This window comes from Rhagoletis zephyria, unplaced genomic scaffold (assembly GCF_001687245.7).
Source record: "Rhagoletis zephyria isolate East Lansing unplaced genomic scaffold, Rhagoletis_zephyria_1.1 Rzeph_scaffold_01272, whole genome shotgun sequence".
In the NCBI taxonomy this organism is placed as follows: domain Eukaryota; kingdom Metazoa; phylum Arthropoda; class Insecta; order Diptera; family Tephritidae; genus Rhagoletis; species Rhagoletis zephyria.
Genome location: NW_016158356.1, coordinates 101489 through 123290, shown reverse-complemented (window position 1 = coordinate 123290; position 21802 = coordinate 101489). Strand labels below are relative to the sequence as shown.

At 33.5% G+C, this 21802-nt stretch overlaps 1 long non-coding RNA gene across 1 annotated transcript in view; it reads right to left on the bottom strand.

Annotated features, from left to right (window-relative positions):
- LOC108363425 (uncharacterized) overlaps nt 1-15652 on the bottom strand; it is an 18634-nt gene extending 2982 nt beyond the window's left edge. Inside the window, exons 1-2 of the long non-coding RNA XR_001847620.1 lie at nt 15549-15652; nt 14972-14973 (exon numbers count right to left, since the gene is read on the bottom strand). This is a non-coding gene — a long non-coding RNA (uncharacterized LOC108363425). The remainder of the gene's footprint in view (nt 1-14971; nt 14974-15548) is intronic.
- Nucleotides 15653-21802: the final 6150 nt, after the last annotated feature.

The window sequence follows — 21802 nt, the reverse complement described above, 5'->3', positions numbered from 1 at the left end:
TTTTTTTCTTCCTAAATTTTAAGTTAGACCTCTAGCAATACATCGGTGGAAACTGCATTCAAATCCATGCATTGGTTTTCGAGTGAAGCGCGAACAAACATACAGACAGACAGACAGACAGACAGACAGACAGACAGACAAAAATTCTAAAAATGGTTGATTTGGCTTCTGGTGCTCTAAAAAAGACCCCCCACATTAATTTTTCTTTAATATCTATAATGCACAGACATCGACCTGTTACAATTTTATTATATGTATAGATTTATAACATAAAAATCAAAAATAATTCTCACTTTTTTAACTTTGCTTAAAAATTACAAGTAAATATTTATTTTCAAATTCTCGGTTCAAAAAGCGCAAAAAAAGCATTTTTCAAAGACAATTTTCATCAATAACTGTTATGTTCAGTCTCTGATTTATTTTAAATGCTCCCTTGAAATGTTTTGAAGACTAAAAGTTGAACCACATGCCAGAATTATGAAAAATTATGATTTTAAGCATCTTTCCGTTGTGACTACTTGTGCGCAACATATATGTTGCCAAAGGTTGTTCGGCAACATCTCAAAAATACACATAATAAATTATATTTTTTTATTCAATAAATAAAGCTCAAAAAATGTTTTTGGTTTTTGTTAGTACACTTTGTAATAATTTATAAGCAACATCTTTTAACGGTTAAGCCAAATATCATGAAATTTTAATTTTTTTACCAGTTCATATTTAAGGATTACCCAACATAAGATGCCGTCAAAAAAAATTTTATTCGCACCCATTTTAATGCTGTCTTCAAAGGGTTAAAAATATTTACATTTGTGACTTGCTTGCGACTGTTGCAAATTAATTATGTATGAATGAAAAGTTTCCATTGACAATGGTTAGTTAGTTATTAAGGAACTTTATTTTATCTACATATAAGATTTATACGAAGTTTATTATTCAAACAGGTGGCAAACTTCTTTAGAAAATTTTGGAGCAAACTTTCTTAAATGTCTTTCGTTTGACATCCATATTGTATTATTCCTTTTATCTAATCAATTAAATAAAATTTAATTTTTCAAACATGTGGCAATCTCCCAAAAATACTATTTTCTTTTTTAAATAGCTTTGTTAAAACCTTTGCACCTTTATACCGCATTTCGATATATGATCAATCGCATTAATTTAATTTAAATTCTAACAGGTGCCAACTCTTTTTGAACCTAGCTACTAACCTTCTCATCGCCGGAAGGAACACATAGGAATGCGTTCTTTTTCAATCGGACCATCAGTGGCAAGTCGTTAGCTCATAATTAATACCCGATTCATTTTTCTTGTAATCGGATTGTTTCGTCGTGGTGGCAAAATTTCCCATTAGTGGAACCAAAGATATCCCAACCTGACACTGAAACCGCCTATCACGATTTTTATATCGGGGCTCGTAAATGCGTTTTCAGTGAATATGTCTTCGGTACGCTAGCCCTTCTCTTCTTTCGCTACATGGGCGCAAATAAATGAGATGTTGACGAATTTCGCTTTGATGCGGAAGGTTGACGAGAAACTCAATCAACGGAGTGAACGACAGTACTTAGCGACGGAGTCTCTCTCCTGCCCTAAATCCGACAACGAATTTGCTCTCCTATGCATGGCAGCTGTAGTAGATATTACAAGGCCCATATCGTCGATGATTTTGCAAAACCGTCCATCGACTAGTCGCAAAACCGCCTAAATTGCCGTTGTGGCAAAAATAAGATTTGGTAACCCTGAATTCCAGGCATCGATATTCATGCATAAAAATCGTAAAATCGTTATTAAAACAACAGATTTCTAAAATAATAGCTAGAGAAAATATCGCCTATCAAGGCAATGCCTTCAAAGAAAACCGTTTTTCCGCTCTCCTGTAAAATTTGGCTGCCGTGAGATAAGAGGTTTTACAAAAACATCGGCGATATGTTTTTTGTCTTGCCACGTCCATGACATTTCTTGGTAGGTGGCGATATCAGCCTTTGTCTTTCCGAGGGCATCAACTAGCCGGGCAGAGGCACCTTCAGCATTAAGAATACCGGAGTTTCATATGAATATCCGGAAATCCCCCTTTAATCGTTTACCGTGATCGTCACCCAAAGCAATTTTGGACGACCCAAATGCGCCCAGAACCATCGTCTTAATATCATTAAATTATACATATATACATTAGTATGTCTTATAACATTTTCCGCTGACGCTGTAAAAACTACCTGGTGTCAGTCTTTTATAAATTAGATAACGACCACCTTAAGTTCACAATTTTAACTGTAATTTCCAAGGTATTACGCACTGATTTTTACCGATACATACTTAGTAAGCATTCTGTTTTAAATCAGGTCCGCATAATTTACCTTCGTATGTCTATTCTAATGCAAATTTTAGACTTTCCCGTGATTTTCGTCAAGCACGTTCTGTTTTAAATACTTTTAACTACCTGAAGTTCTACCAACTTTCACTTACAGTTATTTTAAAGCTAAAGAAATTGGCTCAGTGTTGAAGCCAATTGAAGTTGGGAAATTATTTACTTTAAAGCAATTCATTTGGTTTGAAAAACTATACAAAATAATTATTATTCACTAAATAAGGGCACAAAATTCATTTCTGATTGTTGACTTTCTTTCCAAAATTCGTTTGCATTAAAATTCTTTCACTCAGCTCAAAGAGTCTATGATTAACCAAATAAGTGGGTTTTGCTGAAAATAGTTCCACTAAACTTCAACTTTTGCTTCATTGCCTCCCATCAAGCCTTCATCGAATTTTCCAACACAATCGAAGGTAGCGAAATTACACAAATCTGTTTCTAATTAATGAAACGTGTCATAAAACTGCGAAGTTACTTTATATACACATGTACACACATATGTATGTGCGCACGTATGTATGTACATATGTAAGTAAGCAATGCGTATGTGTATTTATAAGTGAACGACAGCAATCACGACCCAGAAAATCAATTTTAGACACACCCAAAATGCCATAGAAGAACAATGAAAAGGCAGAAGTAAAACAATAAAATTACATAGTAAAGTTGTCATTCAGAGCACGCCACAGTAATTTCGACTTGAAATGCCAAAAGAGAAAAGATTCATTTGTTACATACGGACAATCAAACACAATCACGTGAGCATAGCAGCAGTCATATACACAAGCATACATACATATAAATGTTGGTAAGTGGATCAATTTTTGTTTGTGTGCCGATATAAGGTATTTTTCGTAGCGACCACAGATGACTTGACATTCTATGGACAGTTTGGCAGTGAGCGAAAGACACGAGAAAGGAGGTGAAATCGGATGCACGTGCTTCCGTGCAGATTCTACGGGAAGTATGTATGTATATGCGAACAAAAAAAATCACACGAAGTGATTGTAGTAGTCACATGAAAGGATACGCGCATAAATATCCCCATCACTGCTCCTGCTGCTACTACTCCTGCTGCTTCGGCAATTAATTATAACAAGAGTTATATTTGCCGCAGACACAAGCAATCAGTGACAGTGAAATCAAAAAGATGACTTTTATGGATCATGAGCACTTATAATGCTACGAATATGTATGTATGTATGTATGTATACAAGTGTGTTGGTTGAAGACTATGAGCAAAAAAAAACAAAAAGGTCACGCAACATTGACTGAAATGCCAAATCGATTGTAAGCACTTGGCCAACTGCTGTGCCATGGCTTGAGCAGCATTTTGTATACTCACTCAAGTGTGCATAATTTTTATTGCACACACATAGAGAATCAGGCGTTTGCATGAAACGCGGCGTCAAGTGACACATTTACTCGAACAACAATTACTCGATTACTTCATTTTTAGTAGCGATTTCGTTGCACGCCATTTAACCTAACGCGCCCACAAAACTCATTTCAGTTATTGTATGAGCACATACATACATATATGTAAGCAAGGAGCTACAAATACAAAAAGCCGACAGCGTGAAGTGATTTTCTTTCGCATACACTGTGAAGCGCTATTTTGCGCTGCTCATTTTTTCCGCCTCATCTTCGGCCCTTTGGCACACATGCACACATACATATGTATGTGTGTACGTGCAAGCAACTGCTCTACGCGAGGTGCAACTCACTCAACTGTTAAGGCCAACCACGTCCGGTGTCAGTGCGGCGAACTTTGATTTAGTGTTTTTCGGTCTCTAGCCAACCCATAACCATCAATTCGACAGCTGCAAAACGATTGAGTTGTACTTGCCATGCTTTGCTGCATATGTACTTAGATGCAGAGGCGGTGACGTGACGTATGAGCAACTTATTTGTGTTCACTTGCATTACGTTCGTTTCCAGGAAGAACTTTGAAATTCCATAATTTTCTTTTGCAGTGAAGTAAGCAGAAATAGCCTTAAGTTATTCTTCAATGTTAATATAAAAAAAACCCATAGCGATATTTTATAAGCAGAAATTTCCTCTGTCTCATAATTTTAGCCTCTTTCAATTTTCTTAGCAATCCCACTAGAAAATTCACATTTTTTTACCAACGTAGAGAGCCTAAGGAACCGAGCTAAGGGTTGATGCCGGCTTTTCCATGTTGGTTAAATTTTACAATTATTTTCGCTACACCTTCTTAGTTATAATTTATTTTTGCTCAAAGGGAACTAAAACATTGAATGCCGTTTTTTAATTTTTTGAGTTATGGCATTCTTCCAGCAAATAATATATGTTTATCCATATGTATAGGTGAATGCAAAGATACATTTTTTACGTATAAATGGACGTTAAGGCGATCCCAAAACTTTCTTAACGAAATAATTTTTCAGAATATTGTGTATAGTCTAAATCTTTAATATCAAACGTCTTTTGATTATATCGATAACGATGTTGGCTAAACTATTGACAGTGATATGAACAGAAATTTATTTACGATAAATATTTGTGTAATGATAATGGGAAGCCCATGGTTTGGCTCCGACATTAAAGATTGAGGTGGCATAATCAGGATGCGCTCCTCGAGAATCTATGACACTTCCGCTAGTGCGAGCAGATTTTCGATTGCGTGGGTAAGAACTAGAGTTAATCTCTACGTTAGTTTGTCATATGTTTTTCATTAGATTTTATCGCTTAATTCTCAAAAGCTGTTCAAACGCCTTCTATTTTCATAACCCCAATCGCTCACTCTGGTCTGAGGCATCTTGAGATGGTCCAAGCATACCACTGACTCCAAGCATATCCCATCCGTTATTGGGTATAATTTTCTATAAACTAGGACTGTTCGAAGTAATGTATCCAATCCTTTGACAATTTAGCTTTGATTTCTTAAATTCAATCAAATTAGCTGTACTGGCTTTGAATCCCCAGGAATTCATGGCTTCCTTATAGCATTGCTAAACTCGTTCTTTGAATTGCTTGTGATAACCATGAGCCCAAATAAAATACAGAAAGCAAGAGTTGGTTAAATAATCCTTTCAATCGAGATACGTATTATTATGCCTTCAAAATCCTTAATTAATCAACTGTGATTCTAAAGAGACAAATACAATTACTTCTCCAGCCCTACAAGCACAATGCAAATAATAAGCGCCCAAGGACTTTTTGCTGAGGAGTAAATGTAAAATTTTTGTTTTCTTTTCTTTTCTTTTTTAATGTTATTTGGAACTAAGGTTTTGATAAAAGAAATTCTTCTCTATAACTAGAGTTTTCTGAAAATTAAGAACTCCGCAGCCCTGCAAAAAAAAGTGTCAGGATACATAAATGTATTCTCCTTTATTTGAACCGAAAGTAAAGGCCGTTTTGCTGCACCATGACCGAATTTTTTTCTAACCTCAAATAATTAGTATTCTCTCTTCTTCGCTCTAAGTTTATTTGTTCAAGCAATACCACTTAAACTACTATCTGAATATATCTCTTTTTCGTCTTATTATTTGTGTGAATCTCCCTAATGTGTCAATTGGTTATCTGCACGACCCTTACTAGTAAAAATCTTTCAAAACATTTTGATTTTCACTAAGAGCAATCAAGTCAACTGAGTGTCACACACATTGGTCACGTAGTCGGAAATTGCCATGTACTGCTATAATTTACTTCAATCATTTTTCTAACATTATTGGCAACATATTTATCTGCAGTCATTAAAGTAGGCGAGCTGCGTGAGTAGGAACTAACATTCATACATATACAATTATACCGTAGTCACAGTTAAGATGAAGTTGACTCCTAAGTTGGTTGCTCAATTTGCATGAGTGAGAATTAAAGTCGAACAAAAACTTCAACAATAAATCAGATATGAATACATTGAGGAAAAAAAATATTTATTTATTAAAACTCATTAAAAAATGAACAGAGCGCAGCACCTTGAAGAACAATTACATTCCTGAGTAGAAGATCGGTCTATCTCGGCAGCTAGTTCGAAAACGCCCTAACTCAGAAAACTTTTCAAGAATGCTCTACTTCATAATTTGATTGAAGGACGCTCTATTTCAGAATTTGATTGAAGAACGCCTTATCTCGGCTACCGATTCAAAAATGCCCTATCTGAGCACATTTTCAATGTATTTTCAAATGAGATAGGGCGTTTTTCGAAAAATTTCTAAAATAGGCCGTTCTTCAATCAAATTATGAAGTAGGGCGTTCTTGAAAAGTTTTCTGAGATAGTGCGTTTTCAAACTGGCTGCCGAGATAGGTCGATATTCCACTCAGGTGACGATATGTGAGTTGTTTTTTATCTAACAACCCAGTTCCAGCTGTTGGGAAATTAAACTCCTAAATAGGCTATAACTTGAATTAACGTATAGAATATATTTTTAAGAGAGTTGCCACCCTTTTCAAAAAATAAAATCAACTAATTAATACGTTAAATAAAATATTACAATAATGTGGTTGTCAAAAGAGAGGGATTCAAACATAATTCACTTAACACATATTATTTAAGAGGGTTGCCACCTGTCCAAATAATTCAAATCAATTTAAACGAAAGTTAGGAAAATTCTAATTAAAAAAAAAAAATGTTAAAAGTGCTGCTACATATCTAGAGATTCAAAATAAATTTAGTTGCCATGTTTAAAGAAATATTTTGGTGTGGATGACCTCTATCGTTGGACAAAAAGATCGTTTTAAGAAAGCTTTATTTCGACAAGATTTTTGAAGGTGTTTTCCCCTGCTCAAAAAGTTAAAACCAATTTAAAAAGAAATAAAATAAAATATGTGGGCTTCCACCTGTTCCAAAAGTTTAAACAAATTTAAATAACAAGCCGGTCAAAATATTTCAAAATGGGTATCGAACGAGAGACGTTTTAAAAAAGCTGTAGATATTTTTTAAATATATATGACGAGCATTGCCACCTGTCTAGAAATTTAAAATCTATTTAGTTGACAAACTAAATGAATACCTACTAAATTATAAAATGTAGAAGTTTGTGAGTAAGTATGTAAGTAAATTTGACACAAAGAAAGCTTACGACCTGGATTAATATAAAGCATATATTTTTAAGAGTGTTGCCACCTGCTTTAAAAGATAAATTATATAAATAAAATTATAAGTTTAACTAAATTGCAGACTATGCATGCACGTTGAACGAGATTTAGCGAATATATTTTTAAGATAATTGCCACCTATTTGAAAATTTTAATTAAATTTTATTAAAATCTGACATTATATTATCGGTGGCTAACGAATAATATTTAACAAAACTTTACGTTATGAAGTGGGTTGGCACCTGTTTAAAAATCGAAAGGCAATTTTTCAAAAGTTTTCATTAAATGATGTCAAAAATATTTTAATAAGTCTAATGCCCGGTTGCATAAACCATTTTTAAATTTATCAGTCTATTAAAATTTAAAATTACAAATTTTCCGAACAAAAACGATAAATTTTAAAATCGATTGGTGAATCTGGAGATTTTCGAAATTGTTTGATGAGGTCTGACATCTGTTTAAACGGTAAACTCAATTTAATGAAATATTATATGTATTACGGATGACAGACGAAGGCTTTATTATGACAGTTTCGAAGAGTGTGTCACCTGTTTATAAAAGTCAATTTGAAAGTAAATTTTCTTTACAGCAAGTATGTTCCATCATGCCTAAATTTTTTAAGTTTTTTTAAGTTTGCTGGAATCTAACAAAATCACACCAACTCCACTAATTCACCTTCTCACTCGTCCCAATTCTCAAATGACTTGATTTTACATATATATTTATATATACATACTTACTAAGACACAGCAAAAAGTTATAAATACTTCAACATACATACATATTTGCGACGAATCTTCAAAACTATTTAGTCTTACACCCTTTTCTTACGAATCACTTTGTTTTACTTACTTACTTTCAGAAAATTTCACATCGCTTTGGTGGCATAGTTTAACGGGAAAATTAATTACTTTCACCCGCAAATCTTTCGAAAACTCTAATAGTTTCATAAGAAAACGAACGTACAAACTTGAAATGTAAAAGTTTCGAACATGCATGAACGTATGTATGTGTGCAAGCATGTATGAGTATATGAGTATGTGGCATTATTACGACTAGATAAATACTATTTATGAATATGTCATTCATAGTGCACAACACACTTATATACAACTGAGTATTTATACAAAGGCGTTAAGCTTAGCAAATATCCATTTGTATGTATATAAGCAGCTACAAGAGTCTTTCGCTGAATGCGCTTGTGGAATGCGAGGGAAGCTGAAGAGATGAGCTAAAGTTTGCCTTTCGTAAGTGCCGACATACTGAGAAATTTCAAATGAATGCTATGAACCAACATAGTCACACACAAACCCTATTATATAGAGAAAACTTAATATGAGTGTCATTAAACACACATATTAAGCGAAAATAAATAAGCAAATACTTGCAAAAGTGTGTGTGTTTGTGTATTTTATTATGTAAATATATTTTCATTTATGTATGTATAGTATATATCAAGCTAGTGTACAAATAACTTATTTAATGAGCCTTTTGAAGCAATTATGTGATTTTGAAGCAATAATGAGCTGCATATAACTATTTACATAAACATGTGTATTTGTAAATACATATATACACTATGCCACACCGCCTTAAAAGCAAACAAAAAAAAGATCGCCGCATGCCACTGAATCTAAAAAATATTTGTGGAAAGCAATTTGGAAAAGAGAAATTCGCCTGAACTCAGGGGTCGGCTTTTTACCTTTTTTGGTGACATCTAAAATCGGCAACAATTTTTTTAATAGTTCCTTAGCTTAGGTACTTAGATTGTACGTTAAGGTAATAAAAACTGAGACCTTAGTGTTAGTAGATACTAGATCGGCATATTTGAGGTCATTAGAACAAACAATTTGTCTCCTAGAAACAAAACATCGATATATCATACTTTAATATGCGACTGTAAATGACGAATATATGACGGAAAATGTTAAGGAGTGACCGTACGTTCGGTGAAAATAAAATTTGAAATTACCTTGCCAAAGTAGCTTAGACTCGGTAGACGGCGTACTTTTTTTCTGGTACGGACTAATGTACGTACATATATACACTCGTATGAATAATCATTCACATGAATATCACTTTCTCTTCCTCTATCTCTATTTACATACATTTTCCCAGCAAAAAAACATGATTACCATAGAAATTAAAACTAGGCGATGGGAATCGCTTACCCTTTCGCTTTGAGCTCAAGCTCAAGAATTTGTACTGAACATCGAGCCGGAGCTTAAGCTCAGTTTTTATGCATGAGGCCCATTGTCCGTAAGACCTTACCGGCAGCATTGCCTTCGAATGAAAGGAGAATGTAAATGTAAATTAAGCAAAGCAAAACATAATTTTTATGCGCCAGAAAGTAATAGCAGAAAAAAAATTATTGGGTAATAATTCTTTTTTTCAGCTGACTACGATGAAAGAATCTACTTTGCATTCCCGGTAATAAGTCAAAGAAGCGAAATGAATAAAATATTCTATGTAATGTCCAAAAGAAGCGAACAAATTGGAACACGTTACCAGACAATGCGTTCTAGAACAGGTTACCACTAAAAGCGATTACCGATTTTTTGCTAGGTTAGCTCGAGCCGTATAATAAATTGTTCATATATGTATGTGTGCATATGTACAGCTACACTTGTAGCGTACATATGTTAAACATATGTACTTTACACTACAAACAAGTATTTCGAGTATGCGCTCATCAGCAGACATTTATTCGCAGATTGTGAATATATCTGCTTGCATTTACATATGTATATATGTTTGTATGTATGTATGAAATATGTTCGTTGGTGGGAAATTAATTATGAAAACTTTCGAGCACGCACCTTTAGAGCTTAATGAATTATAAAAGCAGATAAAGCTGACATTTTGGTATGCCAGTAGTGTATAAGGCAATATTTCATATGTACACCTCCAGACATATGTATATACTTACCACCTACTTGTATGTTTGACAATTTAAATTGCGCATTTATAATATGCTATAGAGCATAAATTCTGTTTAAGTAGTTGCGTTAGCTAAGTGTTTATTTATAATCGTTGCTAATATGTAGATACATAGATAATATTGGCTTGATTATCAATATGACTTGATTTTATAAGATTAACAACGCTTAGGCGCCTGAATCGCTTAGGCAGTTAGAACGCCAATCAATAAGAAGAAGCTAACGCTTTCGGCAGCAGTGGTTTAGAATTTGAAACACATATGTTTGAGAGGATGCTCGAAGTTGGTACATTTTTTAAACCGCAAATATTTTACTCTATTCTGTACGTAGCTAAAATTTAAAATATATATATATTTTGTACCACCTAAACTTAATTTTTTTATTTTATTTTATTTTATTTTATTTTATTTTATTTTATTTTATTTTATTTTATTTTATTTTATTTTATTTTATTTTATTTTATTTTATTTTATTATATTTTATTTTATTTTTTTTTTTATTTTATTTTATTTTTTTTATTGCATTATTTTTTATTTATTTTTATTTACTTATTTTTTTTTTATTTTCATAAATATTTTATTTATTTTTTTATTTTAAATATTTTTAGTTTTTATATTTTTTTAAGTTGTAATTCATATTCAATGAATTTTTATTGTTGAGCAAGAAAACCGAAAATAATTTTTTTTTTGCCCTTAAGGGGCCTAAACACTCTTGAAATTGTTGTCGCTCAAAGAGTAAAACGGTCTACAGGATTGTAAAATTATTTTTTTAATATAGAAAAATAAGTACGTATAACTTGTGTATAGCTTAAAAAAAAACCGACATTTCACACACACTTTTCAAATTATTTTCAAACTAAACCTTTCTAAAGCCTCTTTCAATTGACACCCATACCGTGATATATATTTCAATTGCCTCATTGTTTTGATTCAAGTTCAGTTTGCTTTTTTAAACAGATGGCAACCCTCATACAAGCGACCAAGATATAAAGCCCTTTTAAATACATATAATTTGATACCCATACTGTCATATTTAATTTAAGTTTTTAAATATTTTAAACTTAATTTTTTTAAGGTGGAAACTCTTTTTTTAGTTTGACACCTCGCCTTGGGAAATCGAACGAACGGTGCCGATCTGATGACCTTCGGATATTATATATACAGGGTAACCAGGAAAGTTGTCCTAGATACTCAAAGGCATTATTATTTAGGTCATGTCTGATCGTGCCAAGTTGTTCACCTGCCATTTTTATTATAGAGGTGGACTAATAAATTATTTAAAAAAAAAAACTTTTGGTTACGGTTTTATTAAACTTTTTGGTCATGCCTATAATAGTTAAATCTTATTTTCAGGGATTTTGGGCACGTTTTTCTGTCTTACGCTAACGCTAACGGCGAAATGTATTGAGAATTTTATATATTTCCTTATCTGATATGTCTAATCGAATTATGTTCGGGCATACGCGTCTGATAATTCTCATTTTCCATGATTACTTGGTCAGACATCTGTTAGATATCTGTCAGAGTCGTTGGTAATTCGGTTTTAATTTTCCACGGCGTGTCGGTTAGATTTCCTGCCAACCTCTCCACATGCTTCTCTGACCGACGAAACTGACGGATATCTTACAGATTTCTAGCAATTTTGCTAGCTGGGAAGTTGCCCATTCAAGTAGCAAAATAAGACTCTGTTAGTGAAGTGTGTACTTGAAAGGGGAAAATTGAGTATGTAACGTCGAATTTACCAAATATGCGGGTAAATCCAAAAAATTATTTCAGTATTTTTTGATAGTAGTTTCGTTTGAATTAAATGCAAATTATTTTTTTTCAAAATTCCCTTATTTGTGCTGAGATAAGAAACAAATTTACCTATATGCCGAAATAAAATACTAATAAAGTGTATGTACATATTTCCCTAATAAGTTAGGTTAAGTACTTTAAATGCGTTAAAGTCTACAATGATTGTATATCTGTAACTGATTCACTAAGGTATAAGTTTTTATAAGCCGAAGCAAATTAAATCATACTCAAACCGAAGTAATCAGCAAAAGCAGTTGTGTGCAAACACACACACATATATATACATATATATATGTATATAAATATGTACATTCGCTTGAAGAGGTTCACTGAATACATAATCAATTATTTATTCGTCCTTGCGTACACACATATGTATGTAGGTAGATTTATGCACTTTAATGGACATAAACACAACTACACATGCATAAACATTGCAATATACACCTACTTAACAATGGCAATAAACAATGCAAGATGCATTCTGAAAATCTGCAAATAACTGATTGCTCGACTGACAAGAGTCTATAGTATGAATATAGCAGAGACAAAAGGACAGTGCAGGTAACTGCAGGCGGACACAACCGAATCAAGAACACAAGAACAATTAAAGCAACACCCACATCAAAATGTACTCAATGTATGGAGTGGAACTCAGTTGCGCAGCAGTGATACAAGTGCTTACATATGTACATGTATGTGCATGACAAACAACTGTATGTCCACAAAACAGCAGTCAATACTAAACTTAAAGCAAGATAACGCGACTAGTTGAAAGTGTGGCGGAATAGTAGTGGTTACTAGCAGGGTACAATAAAAGCTAGTTCACCAATGCCTACAAGTAAGTCCATATGCAATGTTTATTCGGAAAATGTGATCACATGTACCAATAGGCTTAGTGCAACAAATTTCCCTATTTACGGTCCTTTATCCAAGCACACGGCCCGTATATTTACACTGTGTACATTTCAACTACCCGAGCATACACCTCCTTGCATTGGCTGATTTATGCTGGCCTAAAACAGCTCTAAGTATGTATATGAATGCTTGAATGGGTTCAATAAGGCATTCTGAGTCTATATGCAATCTGCATGAAATTGATAGCAGCTGTTTCTGGCATGCAAGCAAGTGCTCATGAATAGCAGTGGAGCGCATTGCAAATGCCCTTCACGCATTTAGCAGTCATGCGAGATTCTCTGATCGAAATCCCATTTACGATGATAAATATGTATGGAAACTTATGGGTTGAGGGGCGTGACTACATGGCGTATGAGTAACATTTAATATTTATTGGGAATCACCCAGCGAATGAATCGTCTTTATTTTTTTACCCTTATGAATAGTTGTCGATAAAATCAAAATCAATTGTTTTGAAATGGAAATTTTGGATGATCGTTTTTTTACACATTAAGCGTAGATGTATGTATATGCGTGTAAAAAAAACACAGCTATTATCGCACAGCTATGGTCACATTTTCATTTTGATTAAAATAGTTGTATTTGAAATTTACATGTCCGGTGTATAGTAAAATTCACTTTTTTTCCAGAAAATAATAAATACCATTTTCCTTTTGTCTATTGTTTCTTGTTAACAAGATGCAGCAAAATACGAAAATAGACAAAACATAATTCAAAATAGCCTTTGCTTAATAGAATTCGACATCTTTATTGTTGCTGTTGAATTTGCTCAATTTTCCATATTTTGAAATCCTCTTATTTGATTCATCTTCTTCAATCCTGGTTCAATCCTTTATATGTGTTTATCACTATCATTAGATAATTGATTATAAATTTTTAGATTTCTCAGTTGCTGAGATAAGTTCCGAGATGATGAGCATAACTGACGATACATCCACACTTTAACTTTATTTTTTATTTAAAAACTGAAATTAAAAATTGTGTTTTTTCTGCGAGAAGCATTTAACCACCTTATTTAATGAATTTAAAAAATTAAAATAAATAAAACCAAAAACAAATAACATACAACAAAAATACAAAACAAAGTCGAAATTCGTAATTGGTAAAAAAATAAACAATATAAAAAACAAAGAAATGGAAAATACAAAAAGAAATAAAAAATATGCCTGAATTGGTAATTGGTAAAAAATATATATAAATAAAAAACAAAATAAAAAGTAAATAAGACTACAAAAAATAATAAAAAGAAACTAAGTATAAGTTCGTAATTCGCAAAAAAAAATATATTTAAAAAAAATAAAAAATCCGAAATATAAAAAAATAAAAGTCTACATTCGTAATTGATAGACAAACTATAAAAATAAAAACAAAAAGATAAAAAACTAAAAAAAAATATAAAAAATTAAGTCTACATTCGTAGTGTAGCTTCCTCCTGGTGGGCTTCGGAAACTTCATTTTTTGTAGGCTGCGAGTTTTTTAAATCTAACTTCGAATTCGTGAACAGTGAGCCCAAAATTCATAGAGTAACTACTTTCAAGCCAATCCAATTACTTTACACAATATTGTCCGCCATATTGGAACCGCCATTTTAAATTTTTTAAATCTAACTTGAGATTCGTAATCAGCGACCACAAAAACCCCGGGGGTGAAATAACACAAACGGCAATAACGCAAAATTTCCTTTATTTCACTTTTAAATGGGAAATAATACCAAATTCTGAGTTTTACTTTATTTCCAACAAAGGTTTGCTTATTTATACTATTTATTTATAACAAAAACAGTTTTCTGACAGAAGGAAAAAAACTTTGTTTATTCCAAAAATACAATTAAACAAATGTTTTTACTTATAAAAAGTCTAACAAAATATACGCAAAGCGTCGTCTTTAATAACTGCTCGCCAAATTGGACATAGCGCGTTTGTATGAATTTGGCTGCATGCTTTTTAATATAGTGAAAATATTGCTGGAACACCTTAAAACGTTTGCATGGAACCAAGGCACATTAAACAGGTAGTATCAGTAGAGCAAAAACAACATTTGCGTGTATTTTGTTGTTGCTTCTGGTATCGAAAGTGTCAAAAACTGTTCTGAATTTTTTCTTCTAAATCAAAGCGTGCCATGTGAAATACAAAAAATTATAAAAAATAAAAAATTTAAATTGGAAAAAATAAAAATTGATGCAACTTTCTTTCCTAGTAAATTTGTTTGCTTCTCGAAGCATTGATCCATCCTTTGCAAGGCCCAGTAATCAGCGGTCGTGCTGCCGAGTTGGGCGAACGTTCCAAAAGCTGCTATTCAATCGCTTGTTTTGTATGGGAAAAGGTTTCACATGCAAATGGATTTTAACAATTCAGAATTTTTGTGAGAAAAAATTAAAAATATTTGACATTTTCGAGACCAAATAATTTGAAAATAAATCTAATCAGCTGCTCTACTGATACTACCTGTTCAATGTACCTTGCATACAACCATGGCGAAATAAAGAGGTGAAGTATTAAAACAGATTTCTCGCTTTATTTTCTGATATTCGGCTGCCTTTTAGTCAATTCTTGTAGAAAAATTTTTCATATGAGGCAGTGTCAAAATCTTTCTTCTCGCTCTAACTACTTCACCTGATATAATTCCTACATGGTGGGATGCATGCAATAACACCATACGCAATAATTCCCATTACTTGAACATTAAAAAGCAGTTTCAGAAGTAAACTGGTGTCACGTTATTATTATTCTTTTTTCTAAACGGTTATAATTCCACCAGTTCATAATTGCGAAAGGAAGGGAGGGGGCGGGGTAGGCGAGCGTATGCTAACTTTTCCTGAATTCCTAAATATAAATATTCAAAGCATATCAGTCTATTCAATTCCTGAACCACTACTGCGATTTGGACACCCTAACTAAGGATGATGCAGAGCTCTATTAACATAGGCACCCAGTGTCCACTAAGTGTGACCGCGCACCTTACTACAGCAACCTTGTTTAGAATAGCTTTCAGCGCAAGGGCGGGAATGGTCCTGATTACCTCACTGATTCAAGGGAGTGAAGAATGCATAGGGTACTTCCCAGTGAGTAAGACACATTCTGTCTTACTAGCTTTTACAGTAAGTCTACTGTTCGTAATCCACTCAGCCACTAGGTTCAGTCATACTCGGATTTAGTCATAAAAGGCGTTCAGAAATTAATCCCAACTCCGCCACGACTGTTTCGGGGAAAAATATGCAGTTTATACGTATCAACTTAACGATATTGGTTTCAGCTACACGCTTAGATTCCAAAACGATTTCCACCAGAAAGGCCTAAATAAAAGCCTCCTCGATATTGACAAAGGCACTTACAGTTAGGTCCCAGTTTATTTACGAAGGCTTCCTCTATAGACTTAAGGATTATGTGATGTCCAGCCCACGCTTGTATACATATGTACATGTTGAGCTCCGATCGAACATTCATATCAATTAACTTATCCAGGGCTTTAAACAGAAGTAAAGAGAGAATGATTGGTTCGACATCCTTAGGAAAGATTTTAGGCTGCATGGACACATCATATTCTTTCTAAAAGAATAGTCAACTATAGTTTTCAAACCCACAAAATAATAATCCTGGTGAGCCTTTCAGTTAATCAAGTTATTTTCTTTAATCAAAAGCCGGCTTATAAGAGAAATGCTAATCAAGAAACATATGGATTTGAAATTATATTTCATGCTTTAGATTTTTTTTTTTTAATTTAAGCTACTTCATAGTACTTCCATTGTATAACAAGCCTAAAGAGCTTTCTTCATAATTCAATTATGAAATGCATGAAAAAGCCGTATAACTAATTAAGGTCATCATATATTTTCACAAATGCATGCACAAATTTATTATAAAATACTTGCAGCATATCGTAATAATTTAATTTTCCACAAACCCATTAGGCAGCCTTCGTTTAGGGTACACACCCCCAGGAGGACACATATTTCAATATGTACATATATGCACATCTATATAGATACAAATATATATACATGTATATACATAGTGTTTACAAATATTAAATAAGTACACACGTTCAATGTGCAAATAATTAAAAAGCCAACAGTGAGTATAGGAAATTTAATTATGCTTGTCATATTAAGCAATTGAGCGAACACACACATAGGGCACATCCGTACACACACGAGTGCAGAGGCGCGGGGCTGCGCTAATACATACTAAAGCTAAATGAACGCCAAATTGAATGAATAAGCAGGGACGAGGACGAATGTCTAAAGCGCAAAAGAGCAGCAACAGGCTGTTATAGAGGCCTTCATATATAATAGGCGGTAAATGGCTCTTCCGCTGCTTGCTGATGTTTTATAATGAAGCAGCAAAGTGGAAGTAATACCGGCAGCATGCCATCAAAGCCAGTCAGCAACAGAACGTGATCTGATGTGAGCACAGAAAAAAAAAAAAACGGAGAAAATTAGCTGGAAAAAAAATTAGCAGATTTTTTTCTCCTTTAATAAAATAACATTTGCCGTTATGTATTACGACACGCCATGCTATTGCGAGCTTATCGGTCGGAGGAGGATGTTGATGGAGATTGGTGACGGCGCGGAAAGACAACAAGCAGATTAGCGTGTTAATAATGATTTTTTAATTGCGTTAAGTTGCTTTGAATGCAAAACTTGCATGACTTTGTTATCGAGTCCTTCACCGTCAGTGAGTGAGCAAGAGCGGAGTGTTGGTGCAGCAGGAAGTGAATATACAGCACTTATGTATGTGCATATGTTTGTGTACTCGGCACATACTTCAGAACATAAAAAACATATGTATGCATTTATACAGTTTCGCCGTTGTGGTCAGAACACTTTTGCCTTGTGTGATACTCTCGCTTGGATCAAGCTTAGTGACAGCGTAATTAATTTTACAATACTAATTAAGTTGACTAGCTTTATTTCATTTGTGACATGCTATTAAGCGGAGATTTTTGCAATAAAATGAAACAAAGTGTAAACCATGCAGACATATTATTCTAACAGTTGATGTATGTATGTATGTATGTATAACGCAATGCCGTTGTCATATGAATAACTTTTCAACTTTTTGTGAAAAAAATTGTGTCTATCAAAGCAATCAAAACTTTTAACAATTTAAAAGAAAAACTATTTTAATTAAGTGCTTAATACACTTTTCATTTATGCTTAATGCGTAATTTATTCAGCGAAAAAGTGTGAGCTACTGCAAATTCTATTTTCTTTTCAAGACAAGCAGAAACTATGACAAACAAAACTCATCATAAACTATGAATCATAGTTACCAAAAACAATGCAGTGCGGTCTCATTAGCGTGCTTAGTTTTAATGTGTTGCTCATACGCCCTGCTGCACACATTGGTGCAGAGTTTGTGTTTTGTCTACTAAACAGAATGTATTGGGTCAGTTTAGGTACTTTTCTTTTCATGTCAGCATTAAATCTTCCAATGAGAGCTTTAAATTATCGTAAGCTTAAAGTAATTATCAATACAGTTTAATGATTAAAAAGAGTGCATATGAAACTATGTGAATAAAAAAGTAGCAAAGGTTGATGGGTTAACATAGGTATATAAATAGGATTCGACTAAATTTGTTTGGCGACACACAGACACGCTTAGATAGGAGCACATCAGTGGTAGCTGCTACGATATAGCGAAAAACGCTGTGTGGCAAGGAGTAAGTTGCCATGCGGTAGTTGCCGGTCCCAGAGAGAACAATCGTATGTACTTAGACTACAGCCTTGACAATATTGAGAAGAAGTTTTGAGATGACTCCAACTCATCGTCCTCCTAGCAGCTGGGACATCAAATTCCAATCAGACAATCCTCGCCAAAAAAATACTTCCACAGCCTTCTGTCCCTTCTCACACAGAAAAACCTTTCAGAAAGCCATATATTGGTTTTCAGGCAGCGTTCGGTGTACTGATATCAAGTCTATTTGCGCAACCTCCTGATAACCTCCTCCTTTTTTGGAAGTCGGTTAAAAATAGATAGTTTTGGGCACTATAAAATAATTTTAACAAATTTATTAAAACTTGAAGCAACTAGACCTGCAAATTAAATAGTTTTCTAATTAGAAACGGATTTCAGTTGATCAAAATTTGTCCAACTTGAGAACTACGAGTATGTATCACGCAGAAAAAATCTTATCTTATTTTAACCTGAATCTGAATCTCAACTTCAATTAATCTCAATCGTAATTATAATAATCTTAATCTTAGTCGTCATCTTAATCTAAATCTTATTCTTAAGAACATTTGTATTCAGAAAAATTTTTATCTTAGTCTTAATATTAATCTTAATCAAATCTCAATAATAATCTTAATCAAACCTCAATATTATTCTCAATTTTATATTAATCTTAATTTTAATTTTTATCTTAATATTCATCTTAACCTCAGCCTTAATCTTAATCTTATTCCTAATCTCAATCTTAACTTTAATCTTATATTAATCTTAATAATTATCTTAATCTTAATCAAATCTTAATCTTTGTCCTAGTTTTAATCTTCGACTTAATCTTAATCTTTGTCCCAAGCTTAATCTTAATATTAATTTTGACCATAGCCTTAATCTTAATTTTAATCTCATTCTTAATCTTAAACTTACTCTTAATCTCAATCTTAACCTTAACCTTCATCTTCATTTTAGTCTTATTCGTGCCAAATTAACCACGTCATATACCACCTTCTGTCGTCGCTTTTTCAATACACTGATGTTCGCATTTATACCCAAAGGAATTTTTCTTTTAGACATCCACAAGCCACTCTTTTATATACCTTCATTTTGCGGGGGCCCTGGACATTTTTTCAAAAATTATTACCATAAACCCCACGTTTAAATTTGTCAACAATAAATAATACCTCGCAAATCATTGAGCTTTGCACGTCTTCCTGGCGCCTCAAATTCTCAGAATAGAGCCAATTAAATCAAATAGATTAAATTCTTTGAAGGTCGCATCATGCGTCATGCTACATACAATTTATTTTTGTTGCTTGCATTATGCAGTACAGCAATAATTTCCCATTACTTAACGGAAATCCTCCATTGAATTCAAATCACTTGAGCTTTACAAGTGCGCCTAGATCACAAATCACTTTCAAAGTTTCGCCTTTTGGCTTCGGCGCTTCCGCAGAACATCAATATTTATTAACTGCGATATAATGTTGTAGATTTGCTAGTATGTATTATTATTGCTATTGCGTTGATATTGCTGCTGTTGTTGCTTGGTAGTTGTTGTAGTTGTTTGTTGCAAACTTAAAATCCCCAGCACGTCGCTACAGCGATTGACATTATATTTTCATAAAATAAACATAATTTTAGGACACAGCGCCGAACAACGAATGCGAAAAATGCAGAACAAAAAAACTTTTCATATTAAAATAAACGATAACAGAAACAAAAACAAAAACAATGAGCGTACAAAAACCAAATGAGAGGGCAGAAAGTAAAGCGGCATTAAATTCACGTACAGAGTAGAGAAAAGTTGAACAGTGGGAGCCGGAACGGAAAGGGAAAGGGAAAGAGAGGACGCAAATAAACCATCATCAACACGCGAGCGTGCCATTGGCAGGCAAAAACAAAACATTCCTTTTTTTTGTTGCTCATAGTAATTGCGTCTCAATGGCATTGAAGTCGATTTGCTTATGCCACAAACAATAAAACAAGCACAGAGCAAAAACAAAAAAACAACTTACAACGTAGACAATTTAATACCAAATACAGCCGAGAGTAAGACAACGCGCTTTTCGCTGTACGCTCAGCAGTTAGCAGAGGACAAAGTTTGTTGTCAAATCTCCAGTGCAACATTTTGCGCTAAGCGACCAGCCAGCCAGGCAGCCAGCCAGCGTGCAAGCAGGCTTAATCTTTGTGGCCGAAAAGTTTCGCAACGAAGCTATAGACCCCAAAGAGGAGGAGTATAGACAAAAAAAAAAATACCAACATTAATGTTAATAAAAACGCTAACATATTTGGCTTTTGATAAACGGAAGTGGGACGAGAGGATAGGAGAAAGCAACTCGCTCTTCCTTATCAACTGAAGTTAGCCGCCTCAATTCAGCAAACTTAAGTAGACTAAGTGCCACTTGGTTTTCATTAATATTTAAACTAGCGTCAATGTCATAATCTAGCCGTGGCACAAAAGCTGTGGAAATATTTTTCCTTTTTTTTTGTGTGCGTACAGAATCGGTAATCCGTGCTATTGTGGGTAATAAAAGGAGGGCGAAGCAAAAAATTTCCCAAATATTTTTCTTTTGCAAAAAATCTAAGAATGTATATCTTTAAGCTGAAATTTATTTTAAAATGCACAAAGTCGTGAACTTCTTAAAATTGCAGTAAGCAAGAAATTTGTACGAGACTGAGGTTGCCAATCAGTTCTTATGCACAAGCCACTGAGGTTATGAAACCATAGGGAATTAAAGAGCTTTTTTCTAAAATATTTTTGAAAAGGGTTACCACCCTTTTAATATTCCAAAATCAATCCAGTTGACAAGTTCAATGTAATTTTTTAATATAAAATCAATTTTTACTTCGTTTTTGAAAGAAGGATTTCCCGCTAGATTTATCCAAAAGGTTTTTTTGAATAGGGTTTCCGCATTTTCAAAAGTTCCAGTTCACTTATCAACTCTGGCAATGATCTTGAAAGCTCTTTGCTGTCTTTCGAAAGACTAATTGAAAGATCTGCTAACGAGGAGGTCTTAGCCTGATTCTGTTTGTCTTGTAGCAATTGCTTTTGTAAAA